Source organism: Hippopotamus amphibius, chromosome 2 (assembly GCF_030028045.1).
Source record: "Hippopotamus amphibius kiboko isolate mHipAmp2 chromosome 2, mHipAmp2.hap2, whole genome shotgun sequence".
Taxonomy (NCBI): domain Eukaryota; kingdom Metazoa; phylum Chordata; class Mammalia; order Artiodactyla; family Hippopotamidae; genus Hippopotamus; species Hippopotamus amphibius.
Genome location: NC_080187.1, coordinates 76119007 through 76145300, shown reverse-complemented (window position 1 = coordinate 76145300; position 26294 = coordinate 76119007).

The following is a 26294-nucleotide window of genomic DNA, read 5'->3' as shown; positions in this document are numbered from 1 at the left end:
GGTTTTTGTGATTTTGTTTATATTCAGTATTTTTCAATTCCCACGTTCGAAACCTGTTGGGTCTCTTTAACAAATGCATTGGGGACGTCTCAATTTATTTGAAGCACTAAAATCGTACTTTAATTCTGAAGAAGAGAGCTTCCCAAATTCTTGTTAACATTTTTAATAATCCATTGAGTGAAGCCTACTTACTTCTTGTTCATAGTTCTCAATATCTCTTTAGTAAATTGAAGGAAAATCACCGTTATTGATGTATTCTGTTGCTTAAAAGAACTTATTGAATGTATTAAAGAAAGAATTAACAAACATTTATTCCTTTAAGTGTCAGGGATGTTATTAAAATGCACACCACTACTTATGAACAGGTAAAATTCAGCTTGTAATGAATAATTATCATGGTCCTTGTCGTGATTTTTATTTGGAGTAGATTTCATCCTCTGAAGAATTTAATTTTTTACATGCATGTTATTAAATAATCACCAGCATGAGAACATGTGGACTCATGAAATGAAGAGAAAAGAAACGAAAACTTACGACAATGCTCTTTTTTTTGTTACTAGAGCCCATTTTTAAAACCCATTGATCACTAACTACATACTGAGGAACACCAGAAAAGTAAGTTATGTCATAAAGATGGTATTTCATGCTTCAAGATATCAAATTTGAAGAACAATTCTCAGAGTTGTTAACTTTATGCAGATCAACGTTCAGTCTAGTGGCTCATAATACTAATGTTTTCTCATAAATGAAAGTTCAATGGACAAAATAAATAAGTTGTATGTGACCACTAGAGAGTTACGTTACAATGTAAATAGAAGGTTGACTGTAACTGCAAGAAAATTTTTTAAGCAAATTGTGCAAAACATGTAACTGTTAAGAAGAGCGAGAACTCAGTGAAATAGTACAAAAAGGTATGCAATTTAGATACACAGCTAAACAACAAATAGTTTTTAATAGAAATAAGTCCCATACAACATTTTAAATCTCAATCTATATATTCATAGGCAAACTAGAAATAGTTCTAATTTGACTGTGTATGCTGTATTCTATTTGCTAAATCTGGCAACCCTAGCGGTGGGGGGGGGGGGGATGGCGTGACCAACCAGGGAATATTTTAATGTTGTTTCTTGAACTAGGTTCCACAGATTGAGAGCATGGTATAATTCAAATCCCAGGACTCCATGAGAGAAGAGCTATGGATACTAATTATTAAGGAAAACTATTCATTTTAAAAATATTAATTTTTTTCCACCAAGTTCCAATAGAGATAGACTGCTTTTTTGGTTGATTCATTTGGCAAGCATTCCTCTTATCAGTTGAAGATTGCCTATTTTGAGTACCTGACTTAATATGTATGTGAGGGGAGGGGAGGGGTCTCAGCTTCAGATCATACACTTATTAAGTTCAAATTCTATTCCATAGTGGGGCTGATAACCAGTGAAGCTGGAAGTTTCTGAGTTAGACACATTTCCAAGGCAGCCTTGGCCTCTGAGTAGATTTTCTACTTTTATTGTATTATTTATTTTTTGCTTGTGTTTTATGAGAATTTTTGTTGTGGTGTGGTTCCAGGAGGGCTTCCTTTACATCCTTGTGAACTCAGAAATGTTTTTCAAAGTTTGTTGGCTCTGATTTACCCAGCATTTAGGTGTTTTGTGGTGGGAGAGGGTTCGTAGTTCAGAATATCTGACCTTGTTAAACTGCAACCATGGACATTTTATAAAGTCCATTTTTTAAAACTGAATTAAAATTGAGCTTCCTTGTAAATTTTGAAATACAACTCCTGTGAAACACTTTTGGGGATTTCTTATAATTTTAAAATTGATTTTAATATTTCTCAAAGTAAGACATGAACATTCTTTTAGGAGTTGTGTTTAAGGAGTCAAATAAGTTCTATAAGTCTTGTAAGAAAAAAGAGCCATCTCTTATCTGTACATCCTTCCTCCACATGCCCTACCTTACAGAAACAAACATTTTATCCTGTCTGTTGGCCCTGTGCCATTCATTCACTCAAAACATACCATGTGATCCAACAGAACTGTGCTCCATTAAGGTGAGAATGGGATCTTCCACTTATATTAACATCTTTTCTATCTTTTGTAGAGTCTGACTTGCTTGGAGGTATGGGTATCCATACTTATTAACAGCAAATAATTATATTCTCTGCTTCAGGCACAAGCTCCATTAGTTCTATTAGACAGCATGTCTCCTCAGTAGATCAACAATTCAGTTAATTCTAAAGCTAGATTATGCAGTAATTAGATGGTCTTCTGTTCCCTAGTCAAGAATAAGAATGACAATAAAACTATTATTCGTTAAGCACTTACTATGTACTGAGCTCAGAAATGCTTCATAAATATCACTGCTAATCCCCACGCACAGCAGCCTTATACAGAAGGTATAATTATCCCTATTTTGGTACATGAGGATGCCCTGGTTATGAGTAGTAGGAATTTTATTCTTTCCAGGTCATGATGATATTTTTAACTGCCCTCTCAGTCCCTTTGGGTAGTTCTCTTTTGTCCTCCAAATGTTTTATAAAATAGACCAAATTGGTCTGGAGGCATAGAAAAATAAAATAGATACACCACCACAGCTCCCTGAACTTCTAAATTTCTAGAGTCTTTTCATTTTCTGGTAAGAGGTCTGACTACTGCTATGGGGTTCCATAAGAGTCTCTGAATCTTGAAAACTTCTCTTATAAGGTATGCCTTAAAAGGAAAGTATATCTTTTAATCAAAAACTAAAATTAACTTGCTCAAGATCATGTGACCAGGAAATCATAGTCAGGATTTAAACCCAATTCTCTGTGACTCCAAAGCCAATGTTGTACCATGTTCACGTCAAAGAGCCACAATTCAAATTCCTAAAACTTACATATTTAACCCTAATGAACACTACGTTTTTTAAAGTAAAATAAAAAAGTTAACTAGCTGGTAGAAATTTCTTCTAGAAAGAAACTTAAGTCATCAGAGGATAGGAATCACCACAGATAACCTGTTTAAATGTCGATTAGTATGGCTGATGTTAACAATGAACTCTAAAATTTCAGTGTTAAAAAACTGGCAGTGAAATCAACATGGTAGATATATTACCTTGGAAAGCACAAAAATACCAGTGTTACAGTATTATATTGATAATATCTATAGGTAGAAGTGAAATTGTGCCTGTGGGTGTGTATAAAAAAAGTAAAATCAATTTCATAGTCTAAGCTACCAATTATTTAAAGGAAACATATTGAAAATATATTTAAGGCATGCTCTAGATAAGAGCACTTTTTTTTTCTGTTCCCTTGTTAAATAATGAACTATTTATAATTAATCAACTCATATTTAACCTACGTATGTAGCTTAGATTTTATTTTGCCAAAATTATCATCGATCACAATTCATTATCTTCAAATCTTCACATTTGGTTCAGAGCTTCTTTCTTTCTTTCATCGTCTACTAGGTCAAAATGCTTTTAAATACATTTTACAGCAAATCCATACTAACGGAATGACTACTTATACTTTTCATTTGTGCTTAAGCTTGCCTTGTTCTGTAAATGCTATTTTAAAGTAATGGTTATATATTCTCAGTTATTTGATAAAGAGAGAACTTGTTTACAAAGTACAGAAGAACAGTGCTATGAAGTACACTATTTCACAACTGTGTAATTACACCAACCAAAGCTTAAGTTAATGAGTTTCCTAAGTGGCTTAGGAAGAGAAATCACAGTATGAAAAGCATGGCTTGAAAGGGATGGAGATTATCTAGTCCATCAGGGCTCCATCTCAACTATTCCAGAAAGATAGTTTTATATCCTATTTTCAAAAACTATCCAAGAAAAAGATTCCAAGTTAAAATGTGTATGAACTAATAATCTACCAAATGATTCTATTACTGATTTTTCATGTGTGAAATGGCACTTGAGATGTGGTTTACGAATCTGAAATGACATTTGAACAAGTAATTTTCTTGAAACTGTATAGTTTCATGTGAAGAAGTCCTATTAAGAAATTCCAAGGGTAAAGTCACAGAGCCATTGCCTGAAAACGTGCTTAGCCCCATCGTGATTAGAATGCATATTCGTAAGCATTCAGTCGCTATTGGTTCTAGGCAATCAATCACCCCACTGTTATCTGCCAATACTCATTTGGCCTTAGGTTTCATATTTATCCAGTTAGAACAGGTGAGGAAAATTGCCTCCGAATGTTATGGAAAAGTGGAGAATAGCTACGGGGAGTTAAGTGAATGCCACCCAATATTAAGGAGATGCACCAATTTTGCGATTGAACTCAGCCATTTCAATCTAATGCCCATCTTTCATTCCTCCCACTTCCACATTGTGGCTATTTATCTGGATAGCTTTCTGGATAGCTTTACTTAGTAAACTGCTTTACTAAAATGATGTTTTCCTCTTCCCATCATTGCAAATGTTTCTGTCTGGACACAAAGAAACCTTTTTCCAACCTGGCCATTTTATTAATATTTAAAATGTAGTTAATGTCTCAGGGTATAAAGAATCAGTTTCAGTCTGTATTATTTGTGCTATAATCTTACACTCGATAGTGTCCACAGCGCTTGTCACACTAAATGCTAACAGTGGGCATTCAGTAATTACTTGTTGGTTATGATAAATAAAACAGGCAAGATTTATCTTCAAAGAAACAAGAAATACTTTATGTAGTATGAAAAGAGATGATATCTAGTTTACTACAATAATCTCATCTATAAACTCTATTTCAAGGACCCAGAGGTTGAAGCAGAAACTAGGTACACTGTAGGGGAACTTTAGATAGAGCTGTACTGTCATATTTACACGTGCATGTGTTTATGTCTTTGTACAAGTTCCTGTAACCAGCTAATAGCTAATGGTGACCCATGATATTTGCAGATATTTGGACTATTATACATAAAGATATTAGCTTAAATGGAATACTTTTACATAAAGGGGCAGCAGAATGCTTTAAGAAACAGAAAAGGATTTTATACATCTTTTGTTTACATATCATAAGGTATGCGTTTGCACTGCATATTGTGATTACTTAAAGCTAAAACTAAAATTCTGCATTGTATCCATAACTCAAAGGAACAGAAGGGTTAATGACACATTTAACTGTGTTACCATGACTTCTGGTGAGGTCCTAAAGATTGCATACATTTGCAAGGGAAGGATGTTACAATGCTATCTTACCGAGCACTGAACTTGGCTATTTCTTTTTCCAAACCTGGTCTGTGGTAAAGAGGTTTATATTACAACACTGGGCTGGAGTTTCTGCACAGTGAAAGAAGATAACCACGTCACTGTCTTGGTCATAGGGGCCCAGTGAGCACAAGCAAGTGACAAAGTCTATTCAGTAAAACTGACTAAACATATTTGATCCGATTATGAAAGTTGTTCCATTTTTTACATATGAGATGCAATAAAGCTTCACATTTTGCCAAATCATAAGCGAATGTTTTACTTATATGCTTCTAAAGAAATAAAAAAAAATTTTCCCTCAGTGACACACAAGCAAAATCAATTCCTGTTAGAACATATTCTATATTAGAAGCATGAACTAGCCAACAATGCCCTTCATCAGTAGTTATATAGATTATTTTAAATTTTCATTGTAGGCTTTAGTGCTAGATCATAAATAAAGATATTCAACTATATTTCTGAACTAATTATAAGGTCAGGGTTATAAAACCACTCTAAAAATTTGTTTATTCTTAGGAATACATGGCACCAATGCCTTTGGTATAAAACTATCATTTTCCTTGATGAACACACAGAATGCATTCATTACCTTTTATATACATAGCTACTGTCTCATAGTATTGTCTCAGCATTAACTACTGCTTCCAAATGAAACAAACTCTGTTTTCCAGAACAGGTAAGATCAAGAAGTACGGAACTGAGTAGGTCTGTCCTATTCCAGCACCTGGTAAACCAGCCAGGCTCTAGTGTGGGTCACTTGTGCCCATAGTCACACATGTCCCATTTATATTCCTTAAAGTGACAAAAATGACCATCTACTCCAGCAAGATGCAAAGGTATTTGCAGATCCTTTATAATCAGCAACTGATGGCAACCCTTTGATGTGTGAAAGTATGAGAAAAAGATGTCTGATACATACACAAGGGCTGAATTTACTGAATTACCCAAGGCTGACATAAGATAGGCAAGATTCCCCGGTCCTGTGAACAGCACCCCCTGGAAGTGTGGAAGACCATGCCAGGGGACAAATTCACTTGTAAGCAGAGGGCAGAGCATCCACTGGCTTTGGTAAGTACAGCTTAGTGGTGAAAAAGGCTAAAAAATAAGAATATAAATCTGGTGATACAGCAGTTTAAGAGTCTCAAATTCAGATGTAACTCCTGGAATGGATTTTATTAATTGGGAAAGCAATCAGAAAATGCAAGAGTCAGGAAAGGAGCCATTAGCAGAGCTGAACAGTCACTCAAACCTTACATCTTAGGGACCCTAATGTCATCATAAAAGCCAAACTCCCAACTGGACATGTGGGAGTCTCTGCAAAAATCAGACCAAGAATTAATCAAGGCCACACACAAATGGCTTTCACCTTAAACAAAGCTATGCATCAAAAGCAACACTAGGAACAGAGTTTTAGGAGTACAGGGCTCTTCTGGTTACACATTACTGATATGAGATGCAGCTATTTATCAAGAAGCCCAAATTCAAAATCACACAGTGGCAGAACTTTTGCCAAAACAATGAGATATTGCATAGTCGTAGAAGCATAGTTTCCAAAAGCTAGTTTGTTGGGGCTTGAAAATTGCAAAACTATTTTGGATTCTTTTTTAACATCTCCTTAGTTAAGAATGAACAGATAGGTCCAAAAGATGGTGAATACCATGAAGAAAATACTGCAAAGAAAAATTCTTATATATAGCCTACATGCATTCATACTTTTTCCTCTGAAAACTGAAATATCCTGGCTCCAAGTATTCACACTTGGAAAAAGAGAACTCAGATGGACCTACACATCTGAGAGGGAGATGGATTTATCTTGGGTAAAGACAGAGCTAAAAGAAAAGTTTTATCAAACAAACAAGAAAAGTAGTAACATGGCTCATTTTAAAAGATGATTTCTAGACTCACTGGAAAATAAAAAGTGCCCAGGAGCCTGCCAGGAGCACCGCAGGGCAGCTGGGCAGTGGGGAGGACAGCTCAAGTCTGCTGCCAGTTCACTGGTGGTGTTTAGCCTGGTGGCCAGGTGCATGATGTAGATACAAGCCATCCCTGTTCTCATCCTCTTCCAGATGGTGGAGTCTTTGGCTGCCCTACCTGTGGACTCTCGGAGTACATAATTAAATTCCTGGCTATCCTAGACTTCAATGGGCAAAATATTCAGTCTCTCTTGCAGTGTCGAAGTATAATCTGTACCTAATAATGAATAATATTTTGGTAAACTACAAAAACAAACCCATCAATGAGTTCATTAGTATTAAATATTTAGGTAACATGTTTTAAATGCTTTGTATTGTGTAACAATTCTTGGTGACTTGTTAAATGCATGTTTAAAATGCTTTAATCACATGAGAAAATGGTTGGTATTTTTGTATGAATGGCGAACAGATTTTTTTGTGATTTTACACTTTTTAAATAATGAAATATCTGACGTTTCATAAGTAAATTAGATATGGATAATAAAGGAAATCTATTGTTTAAGCAGTTTTCTCTTCTGTGAAGAACTGTAATAATTTTTTCCCTCTTTATCTAACAGGCCACAATTAGATGAATATGTTTATTATTTATTCTCTGATTAGGCCCCAAAGCATTTGCTTTAATTACAAAAGGCATATTTAACTGGACCATTAAAACAAGACCAAATGATTTATAGAAATGCTTCCTTCTATGTTAAATAAAGACAATTTCAGCAATTAAGCAAAGGATTAGCTCTGAGGTTCCTGAGAACCAAAGAAACAAGGGAAACAACATGTATTGCATAATTTTTGCAAGCTGGTGAACTGAAGCATACCAGTACTGGGTTGGAGCAAATTTATTTCCTGATGTGGATTATACACATATACAATAAATTAAATTAATACAAAATGTTTTGAGATGGCAAAATGTTCACAACTATGGTATCATTAGATTCTATTACAGAGCGAGATCCCAATTCCATTAAACCATTGCTGCTAAAAAAGATGATCCTTCAGTGAGAAGAATGACACTGGTGTTTGGTTTGCCAAGAAACTCTGGAATGAAGAACCAGCTTATACTTACAAGGTGATTAAGTAAATCAGATTTCTTCAAAACACATCATAACAGAAATAGTGGCTTAAGGGGCTTTTTCTCTGTTTGCTTGCGTTTTTCCTCAGTAATGGCGACAGAGTCAGCAAGGAATCAAGTTATACTTGATTCCACCATTTTGATATGGTAACAATGCATTCAACACAAGTTATCATGTACATCGTTTCATTGTTATATATTTATATCAATGAATCCACAGCATCTAGTGAAGATACAATAGAAACTGGAGAAAGCCATGTGCCTATGACACTGAGCATGGCATATGCATTCTTGTATAAGCATCAGCGGCCACTGTCTTTTCAGTCACGTGGGTGTCACTGAAGCATGATAAAATCGTTTAGGAGGAGAGCCGGTCTGAATTACTACATAGAGTCATGCCAATAGTGTTTCCTGAGAAACAAAATTTGATTCCATTTAAGAATATACAGTAGGTCAAAGTGGGCTACAAAACAAGGAGCTGTCTAACACAGTTCTCTAGGGAGGCGGGTTTAATGACCTAAATAATAACAAGCGGTAATTAGCATACTAGCCATTTGTGGATAAACATACGCTTTTGAAGTGCTTAAGGGCACTAGAGCAGCCTGTTCACTTAACTAGTTTAAAGATTCCCTCTCAAAGTCTTGTTTCTAGTACTAATTTACACTCTGTATGGAAAAAGGAAGAATTTCAGATATAAAGACAACATGATTTTAGGCCACACATTTCACAGAGTGGATCCTATGTCCATGGATTACCATAATGGAAACAGGAAAATTTAAAAGAATAAAAAATAAAGCTGAATGATTTGGGTTCCAAAGTAGAACATGGTTGTTCTCTGCAAACAGGCCCCTTGGAGCTTGCTGAGCTTTGTGGAAAAGGAAATCGCATGCAGTATTCTCCATGACATACCCAGCAGGGCATTTTTTGAGTACATATTATTTACTCGGGCATGGCAGCACCTAGGGGGGCACACATTTTCATATTTTCTCCTACTGTATTGAACTACATGCTTTGTAGCAAACCTCAGAGAGCTGGCAGAGTGGAAAGCCAAGGATTGTTGTACAATCTTTTTTGTGACAGCAACACAGCATGAAAAGACATCCAAAGAGACACTGCCAAGTGTGTGCTACATGATCAAACTCCTCATATTTAATCTTACTCCCAGAAGAGACAGATTTCTTAACACAATAAGGAGCCAGGTGCCCACAAATCCTGAGATCCTAAAATTTCTGGCCAAGCTGATTTTCTTCTGTGGTCTCCTGTTGAAAACTGTGTTGATTCACATTCATGGCATGATGATGGGGGAATGGAGGAGGGGAGAGCATCAGGGTGAATAGGGCTTGATGTGTTTGCTCTCCAATCACTGTCACTCAATCACTGTGCACAACAATTAGCATCTTATTAGAGTGTTTGCTTTCTTCTCTTTTCGTACCGCATAATTTGGTACTTTATTATACCACCTCAAGTTCCTTAGCTGCTGCATGTAGCACTCATTTACTTGGAAGTCACCTCCCAGAAAAACGGAAAGAGAAAACCCCAGCTGAGAAGAGGAAGTGTCTATAGAAAACTCAAGTCCTCACTCATAGCTACTCATTCTAACTTTACACAAAAGCCTATCAAGTCTGCTTTGTCTGTCTGTACCAGGTTAGAAGTAGCAAAATGGAAGAGCCAAGAATGTGTTTTACAAGGTGAGTGGAAAAGGCACGTCGAGAGTAGCAAATAATAACAGCTAACAGGGTAGGAAGAGACAAATGAGCTATAAAACTCGGGCAGAAGAACTTTCTAGGCAAACATTTTTCTCAGGTTGAGTTTTTAAGAAACTGATTCTAAAGAAACGATTCAAGTGCAAGAAACTTATGAAGAAAAGAGCAAGGAAAACAAGAAGCAAAACAGAAAGTTTAAGAAACCAAGCAAAGGTGTAATTTCATATAAAATTTCAGCCTCAGCCTCACCCTGTATGAAGCTACATAAAATATATTGCACATCAGAGTTTGTCCTATCTCAAGGCCAAAAACCTCTACTTTTTTTTTCTTTTTTTTCATTATTGGTTACTTTACTGGTTTAGGGCCAGGAGGGCTGGGTGGCATAGGGGGAAATATCCTGTGTTACAGCAGACAGCACACAGAAGCAGGAGGATGGGCTCACAGTGCCAGTAAAAGGGGGTCTGGTTAGGCCATCAATTACATCCATCTATACATGCCAAGGCATTTAATATCTCTGCCAATCACTGAGGTGAAGAATCGTTCCTTATTCAATATCAAAAACAGAGGTCTAAGAGGGCAGACAGCAGTATCAAGTAGTATCAGCAGCATTTTGTCTTGTGGAACTGAAAACCATAGCCACAGAAAGATAGAGAAAATGAAAAAGCAGAGGACTTTGTACCAGATGAAGGGACAGGATAAAAACCCAGAAAAACAACTAAATGAAGAGGAGATAGGCACCCTTACAGAAAAAGAATTCAGAATAACGATGGTGAAGATGATCCAGGACTTTGAAAAAAGACTGGATGCAAAGATCGAAAAGTTTACCAAAGACCTAGAAGAATTAAAGAGCAAACAAACAGAGATATGCAACACAATAACTGAAATGAAAAATACACTAGAAGGAAGCAACAGCAGATTAACTGAGGCAGAAGGGCGAGTAAGTGACCTGGAAGACAGAATGGTGAAAATCACTGATGCGGAAAAGAATAAGGAAAAAAGAATGAAAAGAACTGAAGACAGCCTAAGAGACCTCTGGGACAATGTTAAACGCGCCAACATTCACATTATAGGGGTCCCAGAAGGAGACGAGAGAGAGAAAGGACCTGAGAAAATACTGGAAGAGATTACAGTTGAAAACTTCCCTAACATGGGAAAAGAAATAGCTACCCAAGTCCAGGAAGTGCAGAGAGTCCCAGGCAGGATAAACCCAAGGAGAAACACGCCAAGACATACAGTAGTCAAATGGACAAAAATTAAACACAGAGAAAAGTTATTAAAAGCAACAAGGGAAAAACGACAAATAACATACAAGGGAACTCCCATAAGGGTGACAGCTGATTTCTCAGCAGAAACTCTGCAAGCCAGAAGGGAGTGGCAGGATATATTTAAATGATGAAGGGGAAGAACCTACAACCAAGGATACTCTACCCAGCAAGGATCTCATTCAGATTCGACAGAGAATCCAAAAGCTTTACAGTCAAGCAACAGCTAAGAGAATTCAGCACCACCAAACCAGCCCTACAACAAATGCTAAAGGAACTTCTCTAAGCAGGAAACATAAAAAAAGAAAGGACCTACAACAACAACAACAAAACAATTAAGAAAATGGTACTAGGAACGTACATATCAATAATTACCTTGAATGTAAATGGACTAAATGCACCAACCAAAAGACATAGACAGGCTGAATGGATACAAAAACAAGACCCATATATATGCTGTCTACAAGAGACCCACTTCAGACCTAGGCACACATACAGACGGAAAGTGAGAGGATGGAAAAAGATATTCCATGCAAATAGAAATCAAAAGAAAGCTGGAGTAGCAATAGTCACATCAGATAAAATAGACTTTAAAATATAAAATGTTACAAGAGACAAGAAAGGACACTACATAAAGATCAAGGGATCCATCCAAGAAGAGGAGATAACAATTATAAATATATATGCACCCAATATAGGAGCACCTCAATACACAAGGCAAATGCTAACAACTATGAAAGAGGAAATGCAAGGCAGAAATAGACACAGGTGTAGAGAACAAACACATGGATACCAAGTGGGGAAAGTGGGGAGGGTTGGGGGGGATGCATTGGGAGATTGGGATACCAAATTTACACTCTAAATATATGCTCTTTATTGTCTGTTAACTGTATCTCAATAAAAGTTCTTAAAAAACAGACAAACAACAAAAAAAAAACAGGGGTCTATGTGCAGTAAAATCATTTAGGTTCATAATGAGGAGCCCGAGTTAATGTAACTCAATAAATGCTCACCCCTAATTTTGGGGTCAAAATAACAAAGTGGGTACCATAGAAAGACCACAGGACTCAGGAATTACAGGTTCAAGTTATTCTCTACTGTGACTGGATTACCTATATGATCTTTTTTATTTTTATTGGAATATAATTGCTTTACACTCTTGTACCACTTTTTGAGGTACACCAAGGTCAGTCATCTGTATTTATACACATATCCCTGTATTCCCTCCCTCCCTCGACTCCACCCCCACCCCGGCCCAGTCCTCTAAGACATCATCCATCATCGAGTTGATCACCCTTTGTTATACAGCAACTTCCCACTGGCTATTTTACAGTTGGTAGTATATATATGTCTATGCTACTCTCTCACTTCGTCTCAGCTTCCCCTTCACTCCCCGCCCCCCCAAACCTCGAGTTCTCCAGTCCATTCTCTGCATCTGCATCCTTATTCTTGTCTTGTCACTAAGTTCATCAGTACCATTATTTAGATTCCATATATATGAGTTAGCATACAATATCTGTCCTTCTCTTTCTGGCTTACTTCACTCTGTATGACAGACTCTAGGTCTATCCACCTCATTAAATATAGCTCCATCTCATTCCTTTTAATAGCTGAGTAATATTCCATTGCATATATATGCCACATCTTCTTTATCCATTCATTTGTTGATGGGCATTTAGGTAGCTTCCATGTCCTGGCTATTGTAAATAGTGCTGCAATAAACATTATGGTACATGTTTCTTTTGGGATTATGGTTTTCTCTGGGTATATGCCCAGTAGTGGGATTACTGGATCATATGGTAGTTCTATTTGTAGTTTTTTAAGGAACCTCCAAACTCTTTTCCATAGTGGGTGTACCAACTTACAGTCCCACCAACAGTGCAGGAGAGTTCCCTTTTCTCCACACCCTCTCCAACATTTGTTGTTTCCAGATTCTGTGATGATGGCCATTCTGATCAGTGTGAGGTGATACCTCATTGTGGCTTTGACTTGCATTTCTCTAATGATTAGTGATGTTGAACATCTTTTCATGTGTTTGTTGGCCATCTGTATGTCTTCTTTGGAGAAATGTCTATTTAGGTATTCCGCCAATTTGTCGATTGGGTTCTTTGCGTTTTTGGTATTAAGCTGCATGAGCTGCTTGTATATTCTGGAGATTAATCCTTTGTCCGTTGTTTCATAGGCAACTATTTTTTCCCATTCTGAGGGCTGCCTTCTAGTCTTGTTTATGGTTTCTTTCACTGTGCAAAAGCTTTTAAGTTCCATTAGGTCCCATTTGTATATTCTTGATATTTTTTCCATGATACTAGGAGGTGAGTCAAAAAGGATCTTGTTTTGATGGATGTCATAGAGTGTTCTGCCTATATTTTCTTCTAGGAGTTTTATAGTGTCTGGCCTTACATTTAGGTCTTTCATCCATTTTGAGTTTATTTTTGTGTATGGTGTTAGGAAGTGTTCTAATTTCATTCTTTTACATGTAGCTGCCCAATTTTCTCAGCACCACTTATTGAAGAGGCTGTCTTTTTTCCATTGTCTATTCGTGCCTCCTTTGTCAAAAATAAGGTACCCATATGTGTTTGGGCTTACCTCTGAGTTCTCTATTCTATTCCATTGATCTTCCTTTCTATTTTTGTGCCAGTACCATACTGTCTTGATCACTATGGCCTTGTAGTATAGTTTGAATCAGGAATCAGGAATCAGGAAGCCTGATTCCACCAACTCCATTTTTCCTTCTCAAGATTGCTTTGGCTACTCGGGGTCTTTTGCGTTTCCATACAAATTGTAAGATTTCTTGCTCTAGTTCTGAGAAAAATGCCATTGGTATTTTGATGGGGATTGCATTGAATCTGTAAATTGCTTTGGGTAGTACAGTCATTTTCACTATGTTGATTCTTCCAATCCAGGAACATGGTATGTCCCTCCATCTGTTTGTGTCATCTTTGATTTCTTTCATCAGTGTCTTAAGGTTTTCTGCATACAGATCTTTTGCCTCCTTAGGCAGGTTTATTCCTAGGTATTTTATTCTTTTTGTTGCAGTGGTAAATGGGAGAGTTCCCTTAATTTCTCTTTCTGCTCTTTTGCTGTTAGTGCATAGGAATGCAAGAAATTTCTGTGCATTAATGTTGTATCCTGCTACTTTACTAAATTCATTGATTAGTGCTAGCAGTTTTCTGGTAGAGTCTTTAGGGTTTTCTATGTATAATATCATGTCATCTGCAAACACTGACAATTTTCCTTCTTTTCCAATTTGGGCTGCTTTTATTTCTTTTTCTTCTCTGATTGTTGTGGCTAAAACTTCCAAAACTATGTTGAATAATAGTGGTGAGAGTGGACACCCTTGTCTTGTTCCTGTTCTTAGAGGGAATTCTTTCAGTTTTTCCCCATTTAGAATGATGTTGGATTTTGGTTTTTCATATATGGCTTTTATTATGTTGAGGTAATTTCTTTCTATGCCCATTTTCTGGAGAGCTTTTATCATAAATGGATGTTGAATTTTGTCAAAATCTTTTCCCGCATCTATTGAGATGATCATATGTTATCCTTCAATTTGTTGACATGATGTATCACATTGATTGATTTGCATATATTGAAGAATCCTTGCATCCCAGGGATAAACCCCACTTGATCATGGTGTATGATTTTTTTAATATGCTGTTGGATTCTGTTAGCTAGTATTTTGTTGAGGATTTTTGCATCTCTATTCATCAGTGATATTGGCCTTTAATTTTCTTTTTTTGTGACACCTTTGCCTGGTTTTGGTATCAGGGTGATGCTGGCCTCATAGAATGAGTTTGAGAGTGTTCCTCCTGCTATATTTTGGAAGAGTTTGAGAAGGATAGGTTAGCTCTTCTCTAAATATTTGATAGAATTCGCCTGTGAATCCACCTGGTCCTGGGCTTTTGTGTGTTGGGAGATTTTTAATCACTGCCTCAATTTCTTTACTTGTGATTGGTCTGTTCATAGTTTCTAATTCTTCCGGGTTCCATCTTGGAAGATTGTACTTTTCTAAAAATTTATCCATTTCTTGCAGGTTATCCAATTTATTGGCATATAGTTGCTTGTAGTAGTCTCTCATGATCTTTTGTATTTCTGAGGTGTCCGTTGTTACTTCTGCTTTTTCATTTCTAATTCTGTTGATTTGCATCTTCTCCCCTTTTCTCCCAATGAGTCTGGCTAATGGTTTATCAATTTTGTTAATCTTCTCAAAGAACCAGCTTTTAGTTTTATTAATTTTTGCTATGGCTTCCTTCCTTTCTTTTTCATTTATTTCTGCTCTGATCTTTATGATTTCTTTCCTTCTGCTCCCTTTGGGGTTTCTTTGTTCTTTTTTTCCTAATTGTTTTAAGTGTAAGGTTAGGTTGTTTATTTGATAATTTTCTTGTTTCTTGAGGTAGGACTGTATTGCTATAAACTTTCCTCTTAGAACTGCTTTTGCTGCATCCCATAGGTTTTGGGTTGTTGTGTTTTCATTGTCGTTTGTTTCTAGATATTTTTTGATTTCCTCTTTGATTTCTTTAATGATTTCTTGGTTGTTTAAGAGTGAATTGTTTAGCCTCAATGTGTTAGTATTTTTTGCAGTTATTTTCCTCTAATTGATATCTCGTCTCATGGCATTGTGGTCTGAGAAGATCTTGATATGATTTCAATTTTCTTGAATTTGCAGAGGTTTGATTTGTGACCCAAGATGTGATCTACCCTGGAAAATGTTCCATGTGCACTTGAGAAGAAAGTGTAGTCTGTCGTTTTTGGATGGAATATTCCATAAATATGAATTAAGTTGAGATGTTCTAATGTGTCTTTAATGCTTGTGTCTTTATTTTCTGTTTGGATGATCTGTCCATTGATGTAAGTGGGGTGTTCAAGTCTCCCACTATTATTGTGTTCCTGTCAATTTCCCCTTTTATGGCTGTTATCATTTACCTTATGTATTGAGGTGCTCCTATGTTGGGGGCATAGATATTTACCATTGTGATATGTTCTTCTTGAATGGATCCCTTGATCATTATGGAGTGTCCTTCCTTGTCTCTTGTAATAGTCTTTACTTTCAAGTCTAATTTGTCTGATATGAGTATAGTTACTCCAGCTTTCTTTTGACTTCCATTTGCATGGAATATCTTTTTCCATCCCTTTACTTTCAGTCTATATGTATCCCTTGGTCTGAAGTGGGTTTCTTGTAGGCAGCATATAGAAGGGTCTTGTTTTTGTATCCATTCAGCCAGTCTGTGTCTTTTGGTTGGAGCATTTAATTCATTTACATTTAAGGTGATTATTGACATGTGTGTTCCAGTTACCATTTTCTTAATTGTTTTGGGTTTGTATTTGTAGGTGTTTTCCTTCTCTTGTGTGTCCTACTTAGAGAAGTTCCTTTAGCAATTGTTGTAAGGCTGGTTTGGTGGTGCTGCATTCTCTTAACTTTTGCTTGTCTGTAGAGCTTATGATTTCTCCATCAAATCTGAATGAGATTCTTGCTGGGTAGAGTACCCTTGGCTGTAGGTTCTTCTCTTTCAGGATTTTAGGTATATCCTGCCATTCCTTTCTGGCCTGCAGAGTTTCTGTAGAAAGGTCAGCTGTTATCCTTATGGGTTTTCCCTTATATGTTACTTGCTGCTTTTCTCTTGCTGCTTTTAATATTTTTTCTTTGTGTTTAATTGTCATTAGTTTGATTATTATGTGCCTTGGTGTATTTCTCCTTGGGTTTATTCTGTATGGGACTCTCTGTGTTTCTTGGACTTGCTTAATTATTTCCTTTCCCATGTTGGGGAAGATTTCACTATAACCTTTTCAAATATTTTCTCAGACCCCTTCTTTTTTTCTTCTTCTTCTGGGATGCCTATGATTCGAATGTTGGTATGCTTAATGTTATCACTGAGGTCTCTGAGACTGTCTTCTATTCTTTTTATTCTTTTTTCTTTTTCCTGCTTTGTGGCAGTTATTTCCCCCATTCCATCTTCCAACTCACTTATTTGTTCTTCTGCTTCAGTCATTCTGCGGGTTATAGCATCTAGAGTATTTTTAATTTCGGTTATTTTGTTATTCATTGCTGTTAGTTTGTTCTATAGTTCTTCTGAGTTCTTATGAACTATTTCTTGTACTTTATTTTGTTATCAAGTTTTTGTAACATGTTTATTATCATTACTCTGAATTCTTTTTCAGGCATTTTTCCCATTTTCTGGTCACTTATTTGGTCTTGTGTGTTTTTTTCCTGCTCCTTTGCCTGCATGGTGTTTCTTTGTTTTCTCATGGCAGTCCAAACTTCTGGGGTTGCTTGTCCCAGCAATAGAGGGGTTTATAGAAGACTGTCCAAGCCCAGACTAATGTCCGAGTGTTGGGTTAAACAAATACAAGTCTAGGAAACTCATGCATGCATAAGACACACAATTACTGAATCAATTAGGACATAAGGCTCTGGAAAGACCTGACAGAAGAACCGCAGTATGCTATCAGATATTCAAAGAGAAAACCAACAGAAATTCAAAACCAAAGCAGAAACAAAAGCAAAAACAAACAAGCAAACAAATAACACCTTACACATACAAACACTAATCCAGGGAGATATTGAAAGCTAGGATCAAATATAAAAAAGAGCTAGAGCACCACCAGATAGAATGGAGATTCTCAGAATGAAATTAGACAATTGTGTTAAGAACTAAGATAAAGACAAAAACCTAATATTAAATTCCAAGACGGTGTCTCATCTGGAGAATAGAGCAAGGAGTCTGAGCAGATTGATAGTGTTGCTTATAAGTATGTTAAGACAGAATAAACTAAAAATGGATGGAAGACAGGGGGAACAGAAGAGCGTAGTGTGACTGGAAATATGCAAATAAAAATAAGGGAATAGAAATGTATAAAAGATAGAGATGAAAGGAAGATAGGAGAGATATATAGTTCATACTACCAAAAACTTAGCTAGAAATAGAAGGGCAAGAAATAAATATAGAATAAAAAATAGAATAAAAAAAGTTATAAAACTTGTAGATCCCTGAGGACTAAAATCATAATTAATAAAGAAAAAAAAAAAAACCAGAACTGATCCCAGAATGGACCAGTTCAATATAATTGATACTAATATTTCTGTTTCCTTAGAGTCTCAGCTGTAAGTGTCCTTCTACTCGCCTTGGGTTTTTTGTATTATTCTGTGACCAGCAGAGCTTCCTTTGTTGTTCATCTGTAAGCGTTGGTGTGTGGGGAGGGAGAGGGTACAATAGTGGCTCCTTCCCCTGGGAGTGAGTGAGCAGTGGCGCACTGTCATTTCAGTTGGAGGTGCCTGTTGCAGAGGGACGCTGGTGGCTCAGGTGTAAACAGAAAGTCTCAGTGTTGGGCCTCTCTCTGGGTTTTTTTTTTTTTTCTTTTTTTCTCAGCAGCCTCCCTGCTGCCAGCGTTCCAAGCCTGCTCTCGGCTGCTTGCTGGGGCTTTATGTGAGCCCCACCCAAAGGCCTGAGGGTGCTTGTTATCCCTGAGTGCCTTAGGTGGCCCACAGGGGTCCCTCCACTGCCCGTTGCAGGTGCCTAAAGAGAGAGAGAGGCTATGCCCACGGCTCCTCCCCCATGCCTGTGAACCTGCAGCATCCAGCTGCCATCATGGCCGGGCAGCTCTCAGGGGCAGGCACTCCTCACTGCGGACCTCTTCTCTCCTGTCCTCTCGGTCCATCTCCTTACTGGCAACAATGTTTCTCACCCTGAACCAGTTCTCCGGTTCCCACGCTCCCGCTCCCGGACCCTCTGTTCAGTTGTGAATCGACGTCTCAGTCTGGGAACACTGAGCTGTGGAGCGGACCCTCTGTGTGTTTCTCACTCCTTCCCATCTGCCACAGCTCCGTAGCGTCACCCTCTTTGAGCCATCGTAGATGCCTCCCTACTGTTTATGTTGGGATCCTTGCAGTCCTTTCTGGTGTCTGAGATCGTCTGCTGGTGTTCAGTTGGTTCTCTGTGGGAATTATTGCATCTTTTGGTGCATTCCCAATGCATCTGTGGAGAGGGATGCATTCCACGTCCCTCAACTTCGCCGCCATCTTTTTCTCTACCTATATGATCTTGATGTCTTTCTTTAGTTTACTTCATTGATGTGAAAGTCTTCTTTATACCTCAATTCAACAAACCCCATACATCCCTCCAAAAAAAAAAAAAAACTCACAATGAAGTGTCAAAATGAGATAGTAGCTAAAAAATCCAGAGTCTGACAAACAGAAAATACTAAATAAATATCAACTAAAAATAAAAACATAAATAGATTCAGCCAATATTACATCTGGCTGTTAATAACAAAGACCCCCATGTGGTAAAGGGCAATTTACCATGAGCCTAATGTATTTTCAGACACAATATGAAATGTTTTTCTTAAACTTCTGAGATTATCCATAAATATATCAAGCTGCAAGCTTATAATGTAGTTATTTTTTCCTAATAGTTTAATAATGAATACAATTAAAGTGAATGCTGGTTCTTTCAATTGTCTGTATATTTAAAATGTGTCAGTACTTAGAGGTTATACTTTTCTAGAGAAGAGTAAATAAATCAAGTTAAGGCACACTTTATAAATGTTTCACTTTCAGGTTTTTTTTTTTTCTTCACTTAAAAAATTTTGGGGGTACTGGAGAGTTGTGTAGGAAAAAACCTTCCTTTTCTAACTTATTTAATCAGTATTTTCAGCAAGATCCATACTTAGATTTTTTTAAGGCAATCTTGTATCTGCATACAGACGGCCAAAATGAGAATTTCAAAACAACAAACCCTAATCCCTAGTGAGTGTACATCTGTGTCACAAAACAATCACATAATCTGGCATGATTAAAAGGTTTGCTGATTAGAGCCCTACAGTTGAGAGCCAAATACGGCAAAGTATAAACTAGTTTTCTGCTTCACAAATGCAAATAAAGACTGGCATGTAGACCAGAGAAAGCAGCTGTTCTTATACAATTTAGGTCTGTACAATTTTGGTTGAAGAAAATGTCCAGTAGCAATAATTCCTTTGAAAACAAAGACATTCAAGTTTTCAGGTTCATACCATTAAGCCAAAGTTTCCAATTTTAAAAATATGTGCACAAAATGAAAACACAGGATGCCATGTTTTACATAACCTGGAAAAGGACTTTGAACACCATCATCCCTACATCAAGTTCATAATAAAAGTCTACATGAAATTAGAAAAAAATAACTAGTATTTTAAGTAACCACTCAATAATAATAATAGTAATAATAATAATAATAATAATAAAGATATTTGCCTGCTCATAAGTATTCTCCAGAAAGTTATGCTGTTTTTTGTCTCTATAGTTTCTAAGCCCTAGTCCTGGCCCACAATTGCCATTCAATCAAGATTTTTAGTTGAATGGATGAATGTTGTTTGAATGGTTAAAGAAATACACAAACATGAAACAATAGTCAAAAAAATAATTCTAGGAAATAAAAAGATGGACTAGGGTTCTTTAAGATGGGAAGAAAAAGGGGGCTTGGCTAAAGGAAGAACACCCAGACTCCAAAGCTAATTTACAGCACATCTTTGTTGCACGACCCTTCCCAGCGTCAACACAGTCATTACTCCTTCCGAAGACTTGGAGAGAAGAAGCCAGGGAGAAAAGCTGAAATCAGTCACTCCAGATTTAGAAAAGCCACCTTTCCTACAGCTTCATAATCATTACATGCAGCTGAAATACTCTGTGCATAAATTATATATTCATTTCAGGTAAAAAGAGTTTTAAAAATCACTTAACATCTCCCCAAATAATTAATAAACAAAGACTGAAATGCAAAAAAAAATAATTCTAGGAATCATGGCAACTTCTGCACTGAGGTCTACAGAATACTAGAAGTTGCAACCACATTAATACAAATATTCCACTGGACCAAGGAGGAAATATATTTTAGCATGTAATTATTTTCTACAGACACAATTCATATTGTCATATATGCCTGATTATAAATCTTGCATTCTCTTCCACAACTGTCTCCTTTGGGAAAAACAAGAAAGCAAAACACATTAAGGATGGAATTCTGATGTCACAAGATTGACTTCACTAACCCAGATATTTTCTTACTTGCTGCAGATATGCCAGTGCTTGTGGATCAGGCTCAGACAACACAGGATGGTGTTATTTGAATTTCTTCTTTGGCCCGCTCCTGGTATTTTTGATGTATCATGGCAGTGCCCTCAACAGCAAAACTGAAAAGTCCTGCTGTCTGTATTTTTATTGAAACGTTGACTAGAATAGAAACAGCTTAGTTAGAATCACCTGCACCTTCTAAGGCTTTGGGTTTGAATTCTTTCTTCTTTCAATTTTTCTCCACCTCTTCCTTTTATTCTAGTTAATCTTTTTTTTCCCCTTGAATTTCACCCTTTGAGTTTTCATCCTGAAGATTCCTATTTCTGAATATTAAACCATGCAAGCTCTGTATGGTCTTTTCCAGTATGACTTTCTATATGCAAATGACTAAATTCCAAGTGGCAGGACACACTGCTTAACAAAGTGACACAAACTCATTCTGGTCGCTGCAAAGCTCAACTGTTCCAAATATATGCGTAGGCACTACGATGTTAGGTGAGAGTGAGGAACCATATGCCCATAAAGGAGGCACTGAAAGACAAGTACCCAGGTAATCCTGAAATTCAAAAGCACCTTCTAAATTAACTGTGCCCCAACAACTGTGTTTCTTATGAGTTAAGGAAACCTAATCTTAGTTCTTCACAGGAGATCCAGTTCAATTTGGATTATCTTTCAGAGAGATGAATCTCCTGAAGAATGTCAAAATGACATTTTATTTTAAATTAAGATTAGAAACAATGACATTTTATACTCCTAATCATGTTTTTCAACAGATAATTATAAAGGACACCATGGTTTTAACACTTAGCTTATTTTCAGAAGACTAAAAAGGGTAAGAAGCATTTTTATTTAACAATGGTAGCACTTAGAGGCAAAGAATTTTATCTGAAATCTAGTATCATTGACTGCTGCACCTTTTTTCATAAAATTAATCTACAGTAGCATTTATGGAGAAATATTTCTTTGAAACAAGCATCTCTGAAATCCTCAAATGAATCTAGTTTGATAATAGTGTATTCATAAACATATCTGTCATTCACAATCCTAATGAACCAAAAAGTGTACGTATATACAGAGACATCATTTGCAATAATGAGAGAAAGTTATTATTTTTCAGATATAAGTAATGTTAGCTATCACTTGAACACTTTACATGTGCCAGATACTGTACTAAGTACCTTTTCATACATGCAGGTAATCACAACTTTTATCCTCTTTTTATATATGAAGGAACTGAGATGTGGATATATTAAGTGGCGGAATTAGGGATTCAAACTGCAGGATGTCTGAATCCAATAACATATTTTTAAGCCACTAAACTTGTACTGTACAATATGATAGCTACCCGCCACACAAGACTGTTGAGGAATTGAAATGTGGCTAATTTAAACTGAGATGAGCTGTAAGTGTAAAATGCACATTGAATTTCAAGCACTAGTATGAGAATAAGAAATATCTAATACATACTTTTTTTACAGATTATATGTTGAAATGATAATATTTTGGCTATATTGGTTTAAAGAAAATAAATTATTTTCACTTTTTTTTTCCTGTGGGGTTACTAGCAATTATAAATTGATTGACATATATACACTGCTATTTTAAAAATAGATACCCAAAAAGGACCTACTGTAAAAAATAAATTTATTAAAAAATAAATAAATACATTACATATGGAGTTCTCATCTGTGGCTTCATAATTCTATTGGATCATGTCGCACTAAACTACATACGCTCCATTTTTCTTTGACAAATTAAGGAAAGACTCAGACTCTCATGGCAGAATTTACTTCCTTCACTTTAATGTGGTTATTTATATTATATAAGTAGAAGGTCCTGGAAGGCAGGCTCTGAGTTTTCATCCTACAATACCAAGGGAAGAGAGCTTTAATGTGAATAACAATCTCTTAGGCGTGAAAGCCCTGTCAGCCTCCCCTCCCCACAGGCTGTTCTCTCATCACTTAGAATGGAACTAGGAATGCCCCCATCAGGACTGCTCCAATGTGGACAAACTACAGCTTCTGACCAAATCCAACCCACCATCTCTTTTTGTAAATGATTTTTTATCTAAACAGTCATATATACCCATTTAGGTACTGTTGAGTAGTTCTTCCAGAGACCAATGACCCTCAAATCCTAAAATATTTACTACCTGTACCTTTACAGAAAATGCTTGCCAGTCCTGATGTAGTCGATGCCACCATTTAGAGCTCCTCCCTTCCTTTGGCAACTTACATCTTGAGGAACAAACACACTAGAATTACATTATAGTCTGATGAAAGAACAAACCCTTTTAAAGCTGTTTGAAACTCCAATTTGTTTCACATTGTGTTTCAAGGATGCTTACATTTTAATAATCACTTCTAGAATAAGAACCCTGGAATTCTTACAAGGCTTTGTGATTATTTCTCTGATAAGATATTGGGGCTGAGAAGAAATTTTGATATGTCCTCTATCCTGACACCAGCTGATGCTCAGAGAGTTAGGATTTCAAGACTTACAAGGAGCATGTCCAAAACAGCTGCTATAATACTTCCAAGGGCAGAAAATTCACTCTGGAGACAATGTAGGATGTCTGGGGAGTGAGCTCTTTAAAGCCACTTTGCTATAGAATAAAGGGTAAGAAATCAATAGAGATATAATATCATTACTAATGTGATATGTCAGTACAAGGCATTTTGCATTTTTTATTTTATTTTCACCAACTGGGTCATTTGAAGGTCATAGTTAATGAGGGAAATTCTCATTTTATTTAAGCACATTTGTTTGTGTTGATATAATCAACTGACCTCAATTTTCCTAGATGTGGCAGACCAGGTAAAATTAATGTTATTCTTAAACAAGGCATACTTTGCACCAAGGCTAGCAAGAAAGGAATAAAGAAAGATTTACTACTTACTGATGTTTCTATAATTAGCTATCATCAATGTTTCAAATATCATCTTTATAGTGAACACCACTGCGACAAGCACTATGCATACACTTATGTGAAACTGAGTGATAAAACAAGGAAACAGGATAGGAGGATTATAGAAACTTTCAAAGATTTTTATAAAATTGCACAATGAACCATTTTGTTCTGAGAAGGGTTTTTACAAATGAACAAAATATGAATTGGGGTATTTTCTATAAACACATTTAGACTCCCCTGCTGCTTATTTGCTCCAAAGAAGAGCTAGAACACATTTAGGGGAAATCAATTTTAAAAATCCAATAAAGGCATTGAAATAGTTGAAGGAAATGTCTGGTGAAATACCTGTCCTGGTAAATAAAAAATCCATTTTTTATTCTGAGAGTCTAAGGAACTATATTATTAAACAATGGTTTTCAAAGTTGGTTAAGCACAAAATGACCCATTTGTGTAAAAAGAAAAACCTTAAACTTTTATTTAAAAGACAAGACCGTGATTAAGCTTTACTAATATTGAAGCAGTGATTGATACCAACACTTTGCTTCATTCCTACAGGTCACTTACCAGAAGAGGTTATCATGAAGAAAAAGTGAGAGGTGTACAATGTGGAGATGTTACAGTGGTACCCTCATTCATACATTTGCCTTATCATATCGTGACAGATGGGAGTTTATATGTAATTCATAAATTTGTTTTCTTAGTCTGAGTATGTATAGGGGCCATAGTGTATTTCTCAGCTGCAAATGATAAAAATAAAACTCAAACTATCCTGAGTAAAATGGTAGATTTCATTTGCTCAGTAACTGGGGAATTTTGAGGATGAAACTGGCTTGACTCCAATGTATGCCATAAGACTTGCATGCTCTGTCTCTACATTTTCATGCTCTGCTTGTCACTATTAGTCTCTTTAAATCACTCTTATTCTCTTGTACTACAGGCAAACTTTCTTCACACAATCAGAAAGATGCCCACTGGCCAACCAACCCTGTACCTTATAGCTACCAATTCTAAAGAAAAGCAGATTAAGTTCCCACCTTCCACATGTCAAATCTAATGGAAGGAACTTACTGACTTTAATTTGGTTAAAATAACTGGTACTGCCTATGAATCTCAGAATATATAAAAACAAAAAAAACCCAGTAGCATTTCAGCATGTATGTCAGAAATCACGATGAGAAAAAAAATCCAAATGAAAAAGTTTTGCATGTATTTATTCAGTCAATAACCTAAGCTGTATACACACAAAATTAGGAATTTGGGAATGGGGATTTACATGCACAAACTACTGAAGTGATATTGTTTTCACTAATTACACTTTTTAATAGCATTCTCTAGAAAGAAAGAAAACTACAGCACTATCTTTCAGATATTCTCATGAGTTCTATGGATTGATTGGGGATATTCCAACATAGGAACTGTTTTGATGAAATTGTTTTTTAAGATGATTTATTTAGAATACACTGACATGGATTTTCTATAGGGTTCTTTCTAATTATGAATCTTTCATTACAGTATTTTTCTTTCTGGAACGGGTATTTTGTTTTCTGGAAAAAATGAAGAGTTGCAACTTATAATATTGTTTAGAAAATCTCTATAGCCGCTTCCAATTATTAACATTCCAGGACTATAATTTTCCTCTCTCTGTTCCCCGTAATCCTGGAGATGCTTTAAAGATTTAGTGTTTCAGAACAGTTGCATTTCTAAGATCATTCTTCTAATGCAGAGTAAGGAAATACTCCCCAGGTTAAAAATTTAAACCAGTAAATACAAATCATGTTCTGTCTTTCTAAAATCCCCTGGAGAGTCTTCACTGCATGCATTTACACAGGTATTATGTGAGTAAATAACAGAAGATTCCACTTTTTAAAATACATGAATTGAGAACCAGGTTTGTTGAAATTTAATAGCTTCTTTCAGTGCATATGAATGTCTAGTACTTTGTTAAGCTGCTTCCTGTACATGAAAAGCATTGAGAGTACATCCTATCAGTTTTTACCTCAAGGAAAAAAAATTTTTCTTTCTTTTCTTTTTTTTTTTTTGCTTTATTTTTATTGTATGAGATGATGAACGCTAAATAAACTTATAGTTTAAACTAATTAAACTTATAATCATTTCACAATATATGTAAGTCAAACAATTATGCTGTATACTTTAAG